Consider the following 18,502-nt stretch of genomic DNA (forward strand, 5'->3'; position numbering starts at 1 on the left):
TGCTTCAATGTTTTAATAATTTTATCTCAGTAATCTGCGAGAACTCAGTGGTCTTCATAGTTTTTAATACATTATTTTTAACGTATTTTAGTCCACTTTCTGAATATGGGCAATGGCTTTCAAGCAAGGCCTAATGTTGCCAGTCTCTTCATAATTCTTTACGATTCTCTCTATCCTGTCGTCCAGCTTCAAGTACTTCTTATTCCTCTTCTTACCTTCAACATTCATTTCCAATTTCATGTACATGCAGTTTGTGAGCTTTGCTTCCTTTTTCAAGTACTCCACCAAATAGTTGATTTTAGGGTGACGGTTTCCAATAATACTATTTATTTTGTTGTGCCACCCTTCAACAGCATTCTTCGTTCGGTGCCTTTTTCCGTAACAGTCCCACATTTCTATTGCGATATCCTCATTCTCTAGCCAGTTATCCACAAAGTAGTCAAAAATTGAGAGAACCTTCCGTTATCAGGAGCTTCTGCATGAATCTCAATCCATCCATTGCTTACGTCCTCCGGTTTTACAACTGCCAGCGCTGCACACATGCTGACGTGAAGTCTTAAATCCTCGTTCTAGCGGTACTCCTCAGTTAGACCGAGAACTCGAATTCTTCTCCATAAACTCTTCTTTATATGGAAATAGAATCTATTTATTTCAGTTGTAGGAAAACTTGACGAATGGCCGATATCGCAGCTGCCTCAAAGTCCACCTTTACTTGTTTAGGACACCACTCAGAGACTGCCTGTTTTATCAGACGAAACAGACGAACATATGTGTCTTTCTTCTTATTAGGGAGCAGTGAAAATACAGTAGGAAGAATGTTTGTTGCTTTAATCGGGCCTCCTAAGTCTACGTGGATGGTGTAGATCTGTGCAAACTGCTTGCTGCATCTCTTAAATGTTCCATCCATAAAACAATGGGAATATGTTTTTAAACTTTCTTTTCCTTTGTTCCACTAAAAATCATTATTCTCACCTCTAATCTATCGTCTTCCAGAAGAAAACTACTGCCCTCTCCCATTTTTAATAGATCTTCATGAAGATCAATTTCATAAGAGTTCTTAGGCTCTTGTTGATTCCCCCACTCTTAACTCCATCGACGACGCTTTTTCTCTTTATAGATTCTGAATTAGGCATCACTGTAACAAAGTCGTAAACTTTATTATGTAGATTTCCCATTTCATCCGCGTATATCTCCGATAACTGTGTAGTTTCTTCTCGAGACCTTCTCTTCGCTCTTTCCACTTGTTTTCTCACTTTCAGAGCCGCATCGTCAGGTGGTACATAGAGATGTTCTAATACGCTCAACACTTCTCCGTTCCTCGAAACCAGCTTCCCCTTGCAATGATCCACTTTTCAGCGTAAGCTCATCCACATAACAACACCTTCTTTAGATTCCCTCTGTTTAAGATACGCTTAACCTTTCTAATGAGCAGGAGGCCTGCCCTTGTTCGTTGTAATAACTTCCATACTGATGGTTACGTTAGGAACTTCGAAAGCAAACTGGGCGGGCGGGTGAGGTGGAGGAGGAGGAGGGGGGGGGGGGGGAGACAAGGGACCCGACCCTTCGTTGTTGTTGTGGTCTTCAGTCCTGAGACTGGTTTGATGCAGCTCTCCATGCTACTCTATCCTGTGCAAGCTTCTTCATCTCCCAGTACCTACTGCAACCTACATCTTTCTGAATCTGCTTAGTGTATTCATCTCTTGGTCTCCCCCTACGATTTTTACCCTCCACGCTGCCCTCCAATACTAAATTGGTGATCCCTTGATGCCTCAGAACATGTCCTACCAACCGATCCCTTCTTCTGGTCAAGTTGTGCCACAAACTTCTCTTCTCCCCAATCCTATTCAATACTTCCTCATTAGTTATGTGATCTACCCATCTAATCTTCAGCATTCTTCTGTAGCACCACATTTCGAAAGCTTCTATTCTCTTCTTGTCCAAACTATTTACCGTCCATGTTTCACTTCCATACATGGCTACACTCCATACAAATACTTTCAGAAATGACTTCCTGACACTTAAATCTATACTCGATGTTAACAAATTTCTCTTCTTCAGAAACGCTTTCCTTGCCATTGCCAGTCTACATTTTATATCCTCTCTACTTCGACCATCATCAGTTATTTTGCTCCCCAAATAGCAAAACTCCTTTACTACTTTAAGTGTCTCATTTCCTAATCTAATACCCTCAACATCACCCGACTTAATTCGACTACATACCATTATCCTCGTTTTGCTTTTGTTGATGTTCATCTTATATCCTCCCTTCAAGACACTATCCATTCCGTTCAACTGCTCTTCCAAGTCCTTTGCTGTCTCTGACAGAATTACAATGTCATCGGCGAACCTCAACATTTTTATTTCTTCTCCATGGATTTTAATACCTACTCCGAATTTTTCTTTTGTTTCCTTTACTGCTGCTCAATATCCGACCCTTCGGAGCAGGTAAAAACGTGACGAATGTCCGGCGTGGCAAATGTCCGGCTTGGCAACTGTCTGGACACCAGCTCAGCGTGTTCGGTCAAAGGGTTAGCTGTGAGTTGTGAGTTCATGGATCAAACGGTGAGCTTGAACAAGCGCTATGGGACGTCCGCCCCGAACAATAGAGCGAACAATAACGAACAAAATGAGACAAAAAATTCTGTAGGACACAAGGCAAAGGTCCCGGTTTCGAGTCCTGATCCGGCATACAGTTTTTGTCAGCTAGGAACTTTCACATGAGCGCATACTTCGCTGCGGAGTGAAAATTTCATTTAGTCGTGTACCATTTTCATACTTTACGGGGTGAACTCCTCCAGATTTGATCCCAGACTGTTTTCTTGAGGCTTAATTTGTCCAGGAAAGAACTATGCTGGGAACCGCCACAGATCAAGACGGACATCCGTGATGCCGCTGTACCGCAGCTTTCTCCAACTAGCGACACTTCTAGAGAGCGTCACTGGGCTGCTGCGACAGAAATGCGCGCAGTGTCGCGCAGAGAGGCTGCGGCCGGATTGGTGTTCAGCCATCCGTTGCGGAGGGAGCTCTTATCAGCCGGCCTTCGTCGCTACCACTTCGACTGGTGCCCAGCAGAGTTTCGTGAAGTACATAATGGAACAGCACGGTGTTGAGCACGGAGTGCCGCTGCCTTCTCCCCACTGGAGACTATCGTTTGGAGACTGGGAAAGCGCCTTGACTTGCCAGTCATACTTCGTGCTCCCGTCAGCTACTGTTGCTGTTTGCATAATACGAGCCTTATCAACCGCTCTGTGTTGTCTCGCACTAGAGATACACTATGTCGATAAGATGGTGTAGCGCGTGGAATTATTTCATCCACCTAGTGTATCAGGTGCCGTTCTCCAGGAGACAGTATCTAGACGCGGCGTTGACATTAGACTGAATCCTTTCTTGCGCATATGGCTCCTTCCATTGCCATCTCTTTCTCCTTATCCATAACGAATTGCGAATGTGTGGCACACAACTGTACGTCGAAGCACCTTTGCATCATCACCGTTAGATGAAAATACAGAGTAACACGAGGAGATACATACTGTCTCATTCGTATGTCATTGTATTATAATGTCTATCGCGTTTCGTTTAAAGACATTTTGCACAATAAATATTCAGCTATGTTGTATATTCCACTCTTTTGTCAAGCTAATATTTTTATTGTTATAAAGAAGAGAGTGTTAACTTTGTCAGAACTTGAAAGCGTTAATGTAATTGACATTTACCTGAGGTACCATTATACTATTTTTAAAATGGTCTTACATCTCCCAAGTAGGAAAAGTACAGCGCCTTTCACTTCGGCGCCATTTCTTGCCTTGGCACGCAATGGTAGGGGAGAAGTCATGTCCAAACGTTAGTGAAGCAAAGTCGCAGACAGTCCGCAAAGAGCAGTGGTGATATGCAACGAATTGAGATACATTGGGTTGAACGAAGGGATCAACTGTGTTTGACTGCAGTACTAAGTCGTCTCTTCTGTAGTACTGCCTCGGATGCAAGATTTCTGAAGATATAAAACTTTAATATCGCTCACCCGACAATTTCAGAAAGCGTGATGATTACGGAAAAGCAATATGGCCAGCTGGGACTATATTTGTGGTAAGATACGTAAAGATACTGCAATGTGTTAGATTATTACTGAACGTAGGACCTGTGTGTCACTGTAAAGACAACTACTTTTACATTTCTGTAGAACTGTAACACGAAAATCAGTTATATTTGTAGTGTCTAACTAGTTTTGATCAATACATTAGTGTTGTAAAAAGTAAGCTAGCGTCCGTATGAAAAATTGTGGAATGATCATTTCCTTTAACCTCCATCATCTCCTGTACTCACCTGTTGTCTGGAAAGTAATTTTATGTGCTGCTTAATATGCGAACATTAAAGTTGTTGTTGTGGAACACAAATGTTAACTGCACGCATTCTGCATGAAATAAGCGCGTTTTTTCTACTCCTTATTGCATATCACTATTTTATTAATACAGCAAAACAACTGATACGGTACATCTGACAGGACATCTACTACATTTGTGCTTTAACAAACAATGATCGCTACGTTAATGTTTTCATGGTTAAGTTACTTTCACTGCCTTTGAACAGTAACTTGAAAAAGACAGTTACATTTATTTACATTTAATTATGAAAAGATTTAACAATTCTTACTGCAAAAAGTGTTGGAACTGTTCTTGCTTCAATCATCTTGGTTTTCACTAAAATAAACGTGTGAAGCCTCATGCCATGCTCAGCCAATGACTTTTCAGTCGAGATCCAAAAATATTTTTCATTCAGGACTGCCAAGGGGTTCCTTCAATATTTAATGTTTTTAAAGAAGGATTTTCTTAAGGTAAGTCTTATTGGTTCCCTCCCCAAAGCGAATATTCGCGCTATTGTTTAATGGATAAGTTATCTAAAACATAACTCAGGTAACCAGTGAAGTGTTAGCGGCAGGTGTCTTAACAAAGGCCTCAGTACGATAATCATTGCAGTAGTTTCCACAGGTGATAGGAGATGGTTAACCTTTTCCAAAATTAATATCATTAAAGTAATTCTTAAATCAGTAAGTCTCCTTACAAGTAACCATCAATAAAATTAAATTGTCACTTTGCTAGACTTTTCATGTCCACAGCTTATGAATCTGTAGCAACTCAAGGTTGTAGCAAGGTCGGGAAGGTCAACGGACACGACTTCATACAAAGTAGCATAGAAACACAAATAATAATATAATAACAATAATACAACAATAATAATACAAACATTAGCGTTTATAATCGCGTCTATTACGATATCAATATATAATCTGTTAGGCAACTACAAAGCTTTCATTGTAGTTTGGTCTGTATAGAACCTCCACTTTCTGGTGCAGCATTTTCTGTCGGTGTACAACTCCCTTGCACGCACCATTCTACTTGGTTTTACTGTTGCTGTTGTGGTCTTCAGTCTGAAGACAGGCTTGATGCAGCTCCTAACGCTAGACTACTCAGTGAAATTCTCTCCATCTCTTGGTAATTACTGCACCCTACATCCACTTGAACTAGTCCTGATCTCCCTTTACAGTTCTGACCTCTCTCCCGCCCCCTTCCCCCAGCGAAATCAACTACTCCTTGATGCCCCAAGGCGTGTCCTATAAACTGACCCTTTCCTTTAGTCAAGCTGTAGCATAAATCTTTCTTCTCCCTAATTCGATGCAACACAACTTCATTAGTTACTTAATCTTTTCAGCTAATTTTCGAAAAGTTTCAATTCCCTTCTTGCCTCTATAGCTTGTTGTTCAATCTTCACAACCGTATAGGTTTGCACTAGATTAGAGATACTTACGAGTATTTTCAGAAAAGACTTTCGAACACTTAAATTTAATTTGATCGCAATAAATTTCTCTGATCTTGCTACTGCCAGTAAGTATTTTATATCCCCTCTTTTTCGGCTATCGTCGGTTATTCTGCTGTCCAAACGACAAAACTCTTCTACTACTTTTCGTATATTTTTTCTTAATCCAATTCTCCCAACATCAACTAATTTAATTCGACTGTTATCAACACCCGTTTCACTTCAGATGATATTAATCCGATAAACTGAAAAGCACGTAATTCGTCTGGATTTTTCGACTGACCGACAGCAGTAACAGAAGTTCAACGTGTAGTGTTTAGAGCCGATGAGAAGGCAGAGAAAGTGCAACACAGTGAGAATAGCTGTACGGCAATGTGTCGGCGTGTTCAGGCGAGAAGGCGTTCCTTTTATGTGGCTGAAATTTTGGGCGGTGCCTTTCTGGGAGAAGCGTTGGATGGGTACTTACAACGCGCGACGTCGGAAACCATCAGCTGCTAGAGAAAGGCACACTGTAATAGCCTCCCGTGTCTTTGTGCCGCACAAAAGACTGATTACTGCCAGCTTTCTTTTTACGCGTAACAAATGCTGAAAATGGCGTCCTGACAGCTCCGAGTAAAAGCTCTGTTTACAGCCTTCACACAGCACCACGCTGATGTTAACTGACGTGAGCGGTATACGCAATGAGAATTCAAGCTGCAGTTTCGTAAGATCTTCTGATTAACACTCGGAGAAATCCGTGTTACTCCTCGAGCTGATTTCTACTTGCATGTGGTGCTACAGAAAGCGCTGGAAATTATATAGGTAGATCATATAACTAATGTAGAGATACTGAATCAGATCGGGTAGAAAGAAGGGACAGGTTGACAGGAAACCTCGTAAGATTTCAAGGAATAATTAATTTTGAAGGGAAGTGTGGAGTGGTTCAAATTTACAGTGAGGCCAAGACTTGATGACTGTAGGCATGTTCAAATGGATGCAGATTCCAGTATTTATGCAGGGATGAAGAGCTTGCATAGGATAGACTGGCGTGGAGAGATGCACAGAAGCACTCTTGGGACAAAAGATCACAACAAAACAAGTTAGTAGCGATAGTAACATAAAGGGTGCAAAAAAAATGGCTCTGAGCACTATGGGACTTAACATCTATGGTCATCAGTCCCCTAGAACTTAGAACTACTTAAACCTAACTAACCTAAGGACAGCACACAACACCCAGCCATCACGAGGCAGAGAAAATCCCTGACCCCGCCGGGAATCGAACCCGGGAACCCGGGCGTGGGAAGCGAGAACGCTACCGCACGACCACGAGATGCGGGCAAAGGGTGCATCCTCATGTTTTCTAGGCGAAAAGACTGATCCATTAAGTTTCGGATGAGCAACAACATAAATTCAGCTTCTTTTTCTAATATTTCGGTTGTTTACCTTTCAGCCATTTTCAGAGTAAACTGAAAGGCTGACACTCTAGCATTCGCTCGGTCCTTTTAAATTCGCGGACCGCGTCACTACCCATGCGGCCACAGACACACAGGCGCCAGAAACATTGATCGGCGGCAAAAAAAATACAATGTGAATTAATTATGTCTGTGACTGCGCAGTCGATCCACGCTTGGTTGTCGATGTATCACTCTGAGATGCACTGTCGCGACGTCTTTGTATGTTTATTAGCTGCAACCATCCTTCGCAGACGATGATTGTCCTCAGAACTTTAGTTCGCAGGGTAGTCATCATTGCCGACGAGAGGAGTCTGAAGGACAAGCGCCAACAGTTTGTAATGGTACTTGAATCACGTAACCATTACGTCACCTCAACTAAACCTCTCGATACCAGCAATATTCTACTGTGTTTCTGTAAAGTAGTTGAATTATTTCTGTGACAACATTCAGATTTGATTTAATTAATGTAGAGGTATTTTGATACATCGATATGTTTATATTGCAATGATATTATTCTTATGTGTATTCTTTCTTTTGTCGCTATGATCTTTGACGTACTTTCAACTGTGATTTTTGGGAGCGTAAGCGATTATTAGTAGTTGTTAGAGAGTCGGACCTTGAGAAGGTCAAGTCTTGGACGTCATGTTGGAAAGACGCATACTGTAGCCAGTTTATAAAATGTGAACATTAACAGTGAGGAAGATGTTTTTAAGTATGTTTTGTATTGTGAAGTGATGTTTTGTGTGTTACGTGATATTGCAGCAAAAGTAATAAAAAAGGAAGTGTAACTTAAATTCGTAGCGCTGATTACTTTTTTACATCACCATTGTCCTGCAAAAGTATAATCTTCAAGAATGGTTTGTGAATCACATCTATAAAACTTTTGAATATAGCGGAATAAAACCTAGGCCTCTTTGCATCCGAGCTTGGAATCATCACCACCTAGATTTTCGACGATTGAGCCATGATTTTACAACGAGATCAGCATGGGAAACACGAAAAGATCAGTGCCTAGTTTATTCATTATTACATGAAATGACTTCATTAACTGTGCTCTAATGACACCTGCCACATAGTAACTTTGTTGTTGCCCGAAAATGCAGTATTTAGCAGCGTGAGCAACACCACAATCATTATTAAATTTTGACCTTTGTTGTGGTAGGGTTGTTAGAAGTTGAAGAGAGTATTTGAAGACAACGGGTTTTCTCCACAATAGATACGTAAGGCGGTACGAATTAAACTAAAGGTGGCTGTAAGCAAAGCAGAAGAAGACACAGAAAGATTTAATCCATGGATTTCCTGCCATATGTGGGAAACCTGTCGTCAGAAACAGGACGTATACTAAGCAGACACAAAGTAAAATTGTTTTTTTCATCCAACACGGAAGACAGCAGGACTCTTAGGTACCGTTAAAGATGATTTGATCCTCCGGAAGGCTGGGGTTCACAGAATCACCTGTGAATGTGGCTCTGATTCAGCGGACAGGCTATTTGTACAGTCCATTAAAGACGTACGGGACACCGCAAGTAGACACGCCTCTTATAGCCACATAAATCGGCTATGGTAGAACAATGTATTAATAGTGGTCACTCTATGTTGTACGAAAACCTCGGAATGTTAGCGTCTACATCATCTTTCTGGAACACGGTGGTGAAAGAGGCAACTGAAATTCGCTTTCCGACGAATTTCATTAATAGAAAAAGCGGCTTCAGCTTGGATAAGTCATGGAATTTGACGCTTTCTGTAATAAACGTATAAAGACGTTGCGACATTGTAACTCAGAGTGATATATCGACATTGCACATTGTATTTTTTGCCGGCGATCGTCTCTGGCGCCTGTGTATCTCTGCCGCAAGCAAGTTCCGCCATCATTAAAAAAATGATAACTTGAAAACAATTACAGTTAAAACATCGTGATTTCTTCTAAAACATTTAGCAACTCTCAAAGTTTTTTCTGTTTTAGGCCAGAATTCCAGTGTGTGCCCCACTCGTGGCTCATAGAGCGTCAAGGCGATATTAGAGTTCAGCCATGTTCGTCACAGTTCCGATTGCTTCATTGATTTGTGCACGAAGGGTAGCAATGCCATTGACTGGTGTTGTGTACACACGTTCCTTGACCTAACCCCACAAAACGAATAACGGCGATGCCTGTGGAGGGTGCAGAGGCCATACGGTGGGACCATCACCCCCACCTATCTGTCCGGAAATGTGTCACTCCGCACATCTCGCATGCTCGAACACCAGTGTGCTGGAAGATGATGTACGGCTGCGGCACTTCGATCTGTGGTAACAGGAATTGTTCGAGTGTGTCCCGGTAAACATTTCCCGCTATGATTTTCTCTGCGAAGAAAAACGGGCCTATCACACTGTCGTGCATTGGGTCACATCAGACAATAACCTTCTGGCTATCACGGATGTGGAATGTTCCTTCATCTGAAAACAGGCACTTTTTCAGATAGTCAATGTCAGCATCTATGGAGGCTAATATTGAACACACTGTTGCATAACACAGAGGACAGTTGTTTGGCTGTGATGCTTGGACCATTTGTACTTAGTAGGCAAGAAAGGCGTAGCCATTAATGTCACAATTTACGGACAGTTGATCTTGCTTCCTGCTATTTGCATGATGCAAGGCAAATTGAGTTCTGAGGGCTGCGTTAAAATGCAGCTCCCACCGTACTAACACGTGCTTGATATGCAATGGGACGTTCACTTCGAGGAAACTCTCTGACACTGCCTCTCTCTTCAAAGTCTTTGAACCACTTCATTATGCTTGCTTTTTCCGGTGCTACCCTGCCACAATGGGGCCAATAATTCCGCAGCACCGTTGTCACACATTTAGCCTCTGCATACCAAATAACACAATACGTCTTCTCCTGGTCTGACGCCAGTTTGCTGCACTCCCAAGTCAAGTCTGCAAAAAATTATACAGGGGAAAAAACTCTGAGAGTTTAAAATAAACAACGGTTGTCTAGCTGTAATAGTTTGCAAGTTATGATTTTTTGAAACGACAGCGCAACATTATGGACACCTTGTGCTAACACTTTGACTGCCCCTTCCCCTAGCGTCATGACGTTTGCTGTAAGGTCTTGCCCTCTTCCTGAGCAGGGAGCAAAGTTACGTCGGTGGAATGCACTGCTGCTGAGCAATCTGTTACAGTGATGCCAATAACCTGTCTAGCAACTTGTAGGCGAATTTAAATTCAAGCGAAATGGTCTTGTCAACGATGAGCAGTTTGAGCAATCGGTGTTTGATTAACTGGTTTTTAATGAATCTGCCACTTTCATGGCGCTCTATTCACCTGCTCAGGAAGTCACCGCAGCTTAGCTCAGATAACGAATTGTTAACTCTCACTGAAGTTAGCGGCTACTTCCGTTGGAGAGGCGGTATTGTGTTCAACACGTTCACGCCGGCATGTACCGCCGGTGGCTCACGGTACATCTTCCCATCGGACGGCGTTTACCACCGGTGACAGTATGATATATTACCCGTCAGCCAATCGCAATGTACAACTGTGAACAGGATTTTGTTTGACCCTTCAACGAGAGAGATTTCTGAGCAAAAGAGATATCACGTAGTTTGTGATTAATGTAGTGTAAAATTGTTTTCTGTGGTCTTTTTTTTTTAGGAATGGACGTATGACACATTCAAAATAAAGGTCAATAAATTACAGCCTACGTCGTTTGAATATGACCGCTGCTCTATGGCGAGAAACAGGGGAAGCATTGCCGCTAGATTAAGGGAAGCATGACTATGTGCGCTGCCCTACAGCGAGAAAGACAACTCTCAGCGCTGGAGTGAACACTTAACCTCGCGTCGACTATGAAATCATTGCATACGGAGCACATGTTCAGATTGGTGAAGGAAACAGGCCGTCTTGTTTCTCAAAAGAACTACCCCCGAATTTGCCTCAAGCGAATTAGGTAAACAATCGAGATGACCGGATATACTGTAGGAATCTGAGCAGCCGTCGTCTCTAATGTGTCTACCGTCTTACTTGCCAGTCCCTCCACAGGATGAATGTAGAAGCTATTTCAATTCAATGCTGCATCGCGTTTGTTGCTGAGGATCACGGCTTCGTGCACTCAGTTATATCACACCACTAAGTTCATCCATAGTCCTGAGTTTGAACGGAAAGACACGTCGCGTCATGAATAATATACCAAATAAATGCATTCCCTTTCGGTACTATCGTGTTCACCTCTGTCGTTGAGAGGTCAGTGTGTGACTACCATTTGTATACAGTGTATTCGATCACTATTATGGCCCGAGGAGGAGTGGAACAGAGATCAGAGGCCATGTGAGGACCTCTGCGAAGGAGAAGTACCAACTCCGGTTTAGACAGCAGATATCAACAGATGGTAGAGCGGCATGTCCAGTGAAGATGAGGATGAAGCAGCGATCGGGAGGACGATGTCCTGATAAGATAGTAATTGTTTAAACGGATGACCGCCAGTCTCAATGCATGCACGGCAACGACACATGAAGTTCTGCTGCACTCTCTCAAGGATTCCTGGAGTCTGTTGTCAGCGTGGACCCTAGCAAGCAGGTGTTCACCCGTTTCTGTGGGGGTTTCATAAACAACGTCTTGATGTAAACCCAGAGGAAAAGTTCAAGGGCGTGAGAGACGACGATCGTGCTGGTCATGCAACAGGACCTCCCCTTTCAATCCAAAGAAAAGGGTACATGTTGTTCAGGTGCTCACGGACACTATCATCGAAGTTGGCTGGTAGACAGTAGTGTTGAAACCACGCTCTTTCGGGGACAGCAAGTGGTATATTCTCCAAGAACTGGGGCAGCACATCTCGCAGGAACACCAGGTAACTTGGACAAGTCAAACGGAATGCAGCAAATGAAGTCCTGTTACGTGACCCTGGACAATGCCCGACCATATGCTGCCTGATCCAGTCTACAACAGACACAGGGTATCTTTGCGAGAGTGCGGCAGGATTGCATACGCTGTTGCAATACATGCACTGAGAATGGCGGTCGTCACTCTGAACAATTTCTATGAGCTACTAGTTGTTATACAGTGTACGCTGCATATGTCCATAACCCAATAAACATGCAATTCCGACCACTGATTTCCTTTCGCTGTACGAGTAATCGGTTGTGGGCGCACTATCACCTTTTTCAAACGGTTCAAATGACTCTGAGCACTATGGGACTTAACACCTGAGGCCATCAGTCCCCTAGAACTTAGAACTACTTAAACCTAACTAACCTAAGGACATCAAGCACATCCATGCCCCAGGCAGGATTCGAACATGCGACCGTAGCGGTCGCGCGGTTCCAGACTGAAGCGCCTAGAGCCGCTCGGTCACTCCGGCCGGCCACCTTTTTCAGTTTCATCCAAAACGTTTGAAACGTTCTGCAAGCGATAGGTCTACATAATAAGTTATTGGGACTTTGAACAAACTAAAATACACTATATGATCAAAAGTATCCGGACACCCCCAAAACATAAGTTTCTCGTGTTAGGTGCATTGTTCAGCGACTTACTGCCAGGTACTCCATATCAGCGACCTCAGTACTCATTAGACATCGTGAGAGAGCAGAATGGGGCGCTCCGCGGAACTCACGGACTTCGACGTGGTTAGGTGATTCTGTGTCACTTGTGTCATACCTCTGTACGCGAGATTTCCACACTCCTAAATATCCCTAGGTCCACTGTTTCCGATGTGATAGTGAAGTGGAAACACGAAGCGACACGTACAGCACAAAAGCGTACACGCCGACCTCGTCTGTTGACTGACAGAGACCGCCGACAGTTGAAGAGGGTCGTAATGTGTAATAGGCAGACATCTATCAAGAACATCACACAGGAATTCCAAACTGCATCAGGACCCATTGCAAGTAATATGTCAGTTAGGCGGGAGGTGAGAAAACTTGGATTTCATGGTCGAGCGGCTGCTCGTAAACCACGCATCACGCCGGTAAATGCCAAATGACGCCTCGCTTGTTGTAAGGAGCGTAAACATTGGACGATTGAACAGTGGAAAACCGTTGTGTGAGGGTGAAGAATCAAGGTACAAAATGTGGCGATCCCATGGCAGGGTGTGGGTATGGTGAATGCCGGTGAACGTCATCTGCCAACGTGTGTAGTGCCAACAGTAAAATTCGGGGGCGGTGGTGGTGTTATGGTGTGGTCGTCTTTTTCACGGGGGGGGGGGGGGGGGGGGGGTCTTGCAGCCCTTTTTGTTTTGCGTGGCATTATCACAGCACAGACCTACATTGCTGTTTTAATCACCTTCTTGCTTCCCGCTGTTGAAAAGCACCTTTCAACACCTGTTCATAATGTACGGCCTGTGGCGGAGTGGTTACAGACAGTAACATCTCTGTAATGGACTGGCCTGCACAGAGCTCTGACCTGAATCCTATAGAACACCTTTGGGATGTTTTGGAACGCCGACTGCGTGCCAGGCCTCACCGACCAACATCGATACCTCTCCTCAGTGCAGCACTCCGTGAAGAATGGGCTGCCATTCCCCAAGAAACCTTCCAGCACCCGATTAAACGTATGCGTGCGAGAGTGGAAGCTGTCATCATGGCTAAGGGTGGGCCAGCACCACATTGAATTCCAGTATTGCCGATGGAGGGCGCCGCGAACTTGTAAGTCATTTTAAGCCAAGTGTCCGGATACTTTTGATCACATAGTGTATGGCGAAAAATTGTTTTCTTGACTGTTACTGAGTATGCCGGCCGGAGTGACCGAGCGGTTCTAGGCGATTCAGTCTGGAACCGCGCGACCGCTACGTTCGAATCATGCCTCGGGCATGGGTGTATGTCATGTCCTTTGGTTAGTTAGGTTTAAGTAGTTCTAAGTCTAGGGGACTGATGACCTCAGATGTTAAGTCCCATAGTGCTCAGAGTCATTTGTTTCTGAGAATGGCGCGAATAATAGTCTCTGAATATCTATGGTACTCTTCGTAGCACACAATGAACAGTTTCATTACACATACTTTCTTGCTGCCTTTTGTTTCACTGATACCAAAATAATTTACGTCAGCGTAGCAGACATTCTTTCAAACAGAATGCTTACTATTTACGGTCATATTAGAGAAAAATGTTTCAGAACAGAGGCCATTTTAATGTAATTTTTTTCGAAATATGTAACTTCATAAGATCATCTCATTAATCTGAAACATTTTCTCTGCTACTTTATTTTTTGAAGAGCTTTCAAGGTAATGCAACTGACAGCTCACTAACGAAGTCTGTAGACTACTGCTTACGTAACCCATCTGTTAGCTACGATGTAAGTATTATATCTATTTTCTCCCTACTTCCCCCGTTACAGTTTTTTATTGTTGTGTGGTCTCCAATTATGTAAACATAATTTCAGTCATAGGCATCTGGTCTCGATGAACTCCTAGCACGGCACTAACAAAAGCATATCCACGACCCGGAAGCTGAGGCACTAACAACAGCATATCTACGACCCGGAAGCTGACGCAACAGGGGTATTTAAGGTCCGTAAAAGAAAGCCTTTCACGATGTTGTGTGTCTTTCTTACAGTCAGAGATTAGCTCTGACAAGAAAAGGAAGGTATGCTGTACCAGGAACTGACCATATTGTAAGTTTTCCATGTTTTACCACTCCTTGACGTAGTTCATGTTCTTAAAAAGTGGAAATGTTTCAGAAATTTATACCTCTGGTTTTTGCAGGTAACAGTGCAACAGAAAAACGGTTTCTACCTAAAGATACCGTGATTTTTACGAGAGCATCTTAAGGAATCTGTACCTGCAAAGAAAAATGTAGCGCAGTCGAGTGTGCATTTTTAATAAATGATCCCGTTAACGTAATGATCACGTTGCCTTTCTTTCATAGTTCTTGTTTCGTCTTATTATACAGACTTGCAGTGAATGAGCCGATCTCGTTATTTTTGTTGAGCGCGTGGCATCTGAAGCACGCTGGGCCCTAGAGAGGGCGAGACAACTTGTCCACTGTTTCGCCGAGCAGACGCTGCAATGCTGGCGCGCGGCCAGTGGGGCGTGACCTCGTTCGGCACGTGTTTTATGTGCGGCGAGATTGGATCGCCAACTCCAGGCGCCAGAAAATTACAGCATTCTCCCAGCTTCCTTACATAAACGAGAACGCGGCGCAGCAAACGATAGCAGTCACTGACAAAGAGAATGTCGAGTATTTGACAATCAAGGGAGTGAACTGAATTTCGATAAAAATGTAGAAGCCGTCCATGTTCACATTTTAGACAGGACTGACGTATGTCTCCATTACGTTTTTAACATAGTAGAGTGTTTAACCTTAAATGCGAACATTTTAGGTTAGGCTTTACCGTGACTGTTATTGACATTAAATGAAACAACAAGTTTACTGTTACTAGTCACCGTTTTATTTATTTCCACGACGCTTTTCAAAGGTTTAAACCTCCATCATCGGGTGGATTTTCATTAGTTAGTATGACATTTGTGTGTGTGTTGTGTTACGATTTTTGGAGGAACTTGTGGCACTGCCTAGTGGAGAAACAAGGCACTATTTCAGAACATGGTTTTGGATTTCTTCTGACAAAAAATTAAACTGATATCTAATGGTAAACATAAAATAAGTAAAACAGAGTACCTCCAGTGGTCACAGGTTCCTTTCGCTGTCGTAACACATCACATACATACTGTCACATTTGTAAACAAAAATGGCGTCTGAAATCTGCTGGGTGCAAGGTACGTATAGCAGAAGAGAAGACATAATCGCAAAGTACAAAGAATATACCTCGTAACAACATTATTACAGAATAATTATTTGAAGGATTTGGAGGTGTTTGTTTTGAAGTGTCGAATATATGTGTGTGTACTTCAGGTGGCATATAAATCCGATTTTGACAAGTTAAAACAGCTTAACCTTCGTACTCGTTTATACAATCAGGTGAAATGTTAAAATGGCTTAAACTTCATACTTGTTAATAACAATCAGGTGAAATGTTACAGAATTTAAGTACAATAACCATATTGGCTACAGCAATAAAATTATACATAGATGTCAATATTTGATTGGGATTAATAGACAGATGTGAGAGGCTAGAGGCAGAAGGAGAGGAAGAGAGAGAGAAAGTGTGTGTGTGTGTGTGTGTGTGTGTGTGTGTGTGTGTGAGAGGGAGAGAGAGAGAGAGAGAGAGAGAGAGAGAGAGAGAGAGAGGGTGGAAAGAGTGATTGTATGAGAGCAAACTTTACATGGCAAGGGCGCTTAAGATTACATGTTACATATATTAGCTGTCTGAAGGTTTGGGTAATACATTGGTTAATGCTTTAAGATAAGCAGATAGATATACAATTCGTGCCAGTAGCTGATGTACACATAGTTTCAAGCTGACAAGGCGTAACTAATGTAAATACACCCGATGATGGAGGTTTAAACTTTTGAAACGCGTCGTGGAAATAAATAAAACGGTGACTGGTAAAGGTAAACTTGTTGTTTCATTTAACAGCAGAGTGTTGCTGATTTAAGTAAGCTACATTCCTGTCGTTCACAGACTCGCCTGCTTGAGACATACATTCTTTGGTTTCCATCTTTGTAACGGCAGGAAGGAAAGAAGGAAGCCAGAGGGAAGTTAAGAGTTGATGTCTCATGATAGTGTTTTCATTAGAACAGAGTATAAGGACACAGCAGACGTTCTGCCGCTGATTTTTTGAAGGAACTGTTCCAGCATTTTTCTGTATACGAGGGCTATCCACAAAGTACATTACGTTTTGGAACTAAAAATAAATAAAGTATTGGAAATTTTTTTATTATATACAGATGAAAACCACACTTAAATACTACTTTTCTACATAGTTGCCATTTAAATTAAGGCACTTATCGTAGCGATGGACGAGCTTGGAAATTCCTTCGTCGTAAAATTCGGCCGCCTGCGCCTTCAACCACGTAATGACTGTCTTTTGGGACAGAAAAGGTGTGATTTTTGTGGATTTCCTGGAAAGAGGCACTACAATAAACTCTCCAAGGTATTGCCGAACTCTGCACAACCTGAGAAGAGCAATACAAAACAAGCGCAGGGGAGAGTTGGGCTCAAAGATCTTGCAGATTCACGACAACGCACACGACAAATGCCACTCGTGAAGTTCTCGAATCTTTTAAGTGGGAGTTGTTTCCTCATCCGCCGTACAGTCCTGACCTGGAACCGAGCGACTTCCACTTATTCCCAGCAATGAAGAAGTGGTTGGCTATGCAGCGTTTTGATGACGACGCACAGCTTCGAGAAGAGGTAACCACGTGGTTGAAGGCGCTGGCGGCCGAAATTTACGACGAAGGAATTTCTAAGCTCGTCCTTCGCTACGATAAGTGCCTTAATTTAAATGGCAACTATGTAGAAAAGTAGTATTTAAGTGTGGCTTTCATCTGTATATAATTAAAAAAATTCCAATACTTTATTTATTTTTAGTTCCAAAACGTAATGTACTTTGTGGATAGCCCCCGTAGTTAACACAGAATTTTAACCAAGCTAGTCGGACAGAGATATGAACTTCTCTCCTTCACATTACGTCCAATGTCTGTAACCAGTGTGCCACCCAGTTCGGCAACAACCATGGTGGCACCCACCCACAATTGTTGAAAGCTTTAACAACGCATCTGTTCAGAGTCCTAGGTGCTTGCTGGCAGGTTGCGCTGCTGCTCTTGCACCTGCTAGAAGGCACGCAGTGTCGGAGGGCTGTCAGGGGCTTACCTGTCTGCAAGCGCCTAGTACTCTGTTACAGGTTACCTCTGTACAGGTACATTTTTAAAGTGCTCATCATAGCCAGGCAGGTGCTACCAATGGCGCTGTCGATATGGGCGGTCTTAGGAGGACCATTTGGTTGTTTTATTCGCTCATGTGTCAATGTCGCACCCCTCTGTGATCACGCCACAGGAGGATGCGAAAACGGAGGGCCTAACAAGCATAAGCAAGGATTGCTGCTTCGTATCGTGTTCAAATTTCGTTGAATGGTTTTGAACGGGGCCTAGTGGTTTCACACTGTACACCAGAGCAGAAATTGTTGTCGCACTACACCTCCAAAGGGGTGGGATCACGTTCAATGCGATTGATGGCTCACGATGTCCTTAGGGAAGGATTGTATCGTCAGAGGGTGTTAGCAGCGTCAAGAACGTCGTCCTGTTGCTCAAACCCCTGCGAAGTGTCGTTTTAGACTGCTAATTGCGTGGTAATGTACGTCCCAAAGGAAGAGGTGCTTTCATTGACGCCTTTTGATGACACCCCCTGAGGCCTTTTCATGTTGATTCTGAGAGACGGTGTGCTTTAAATGTGTTTCTCGGCC

The sequence above is a fragment of the Schistocerca cancellata genome, chromosome 1, assembly GCF_023864275.1.
Source record: "Schistocerca cancellata isolate TAMUIC-IGC-003103 chromosome 1, iqSchCanc2.1, whole genome shotgun sequence".
Lineage (NCBI taxonomy): Eukaryota > Metazoa > Arthropoda > Insecta > Orthoptera > Acrididae > Schistocerca > Schistocerca cancellata.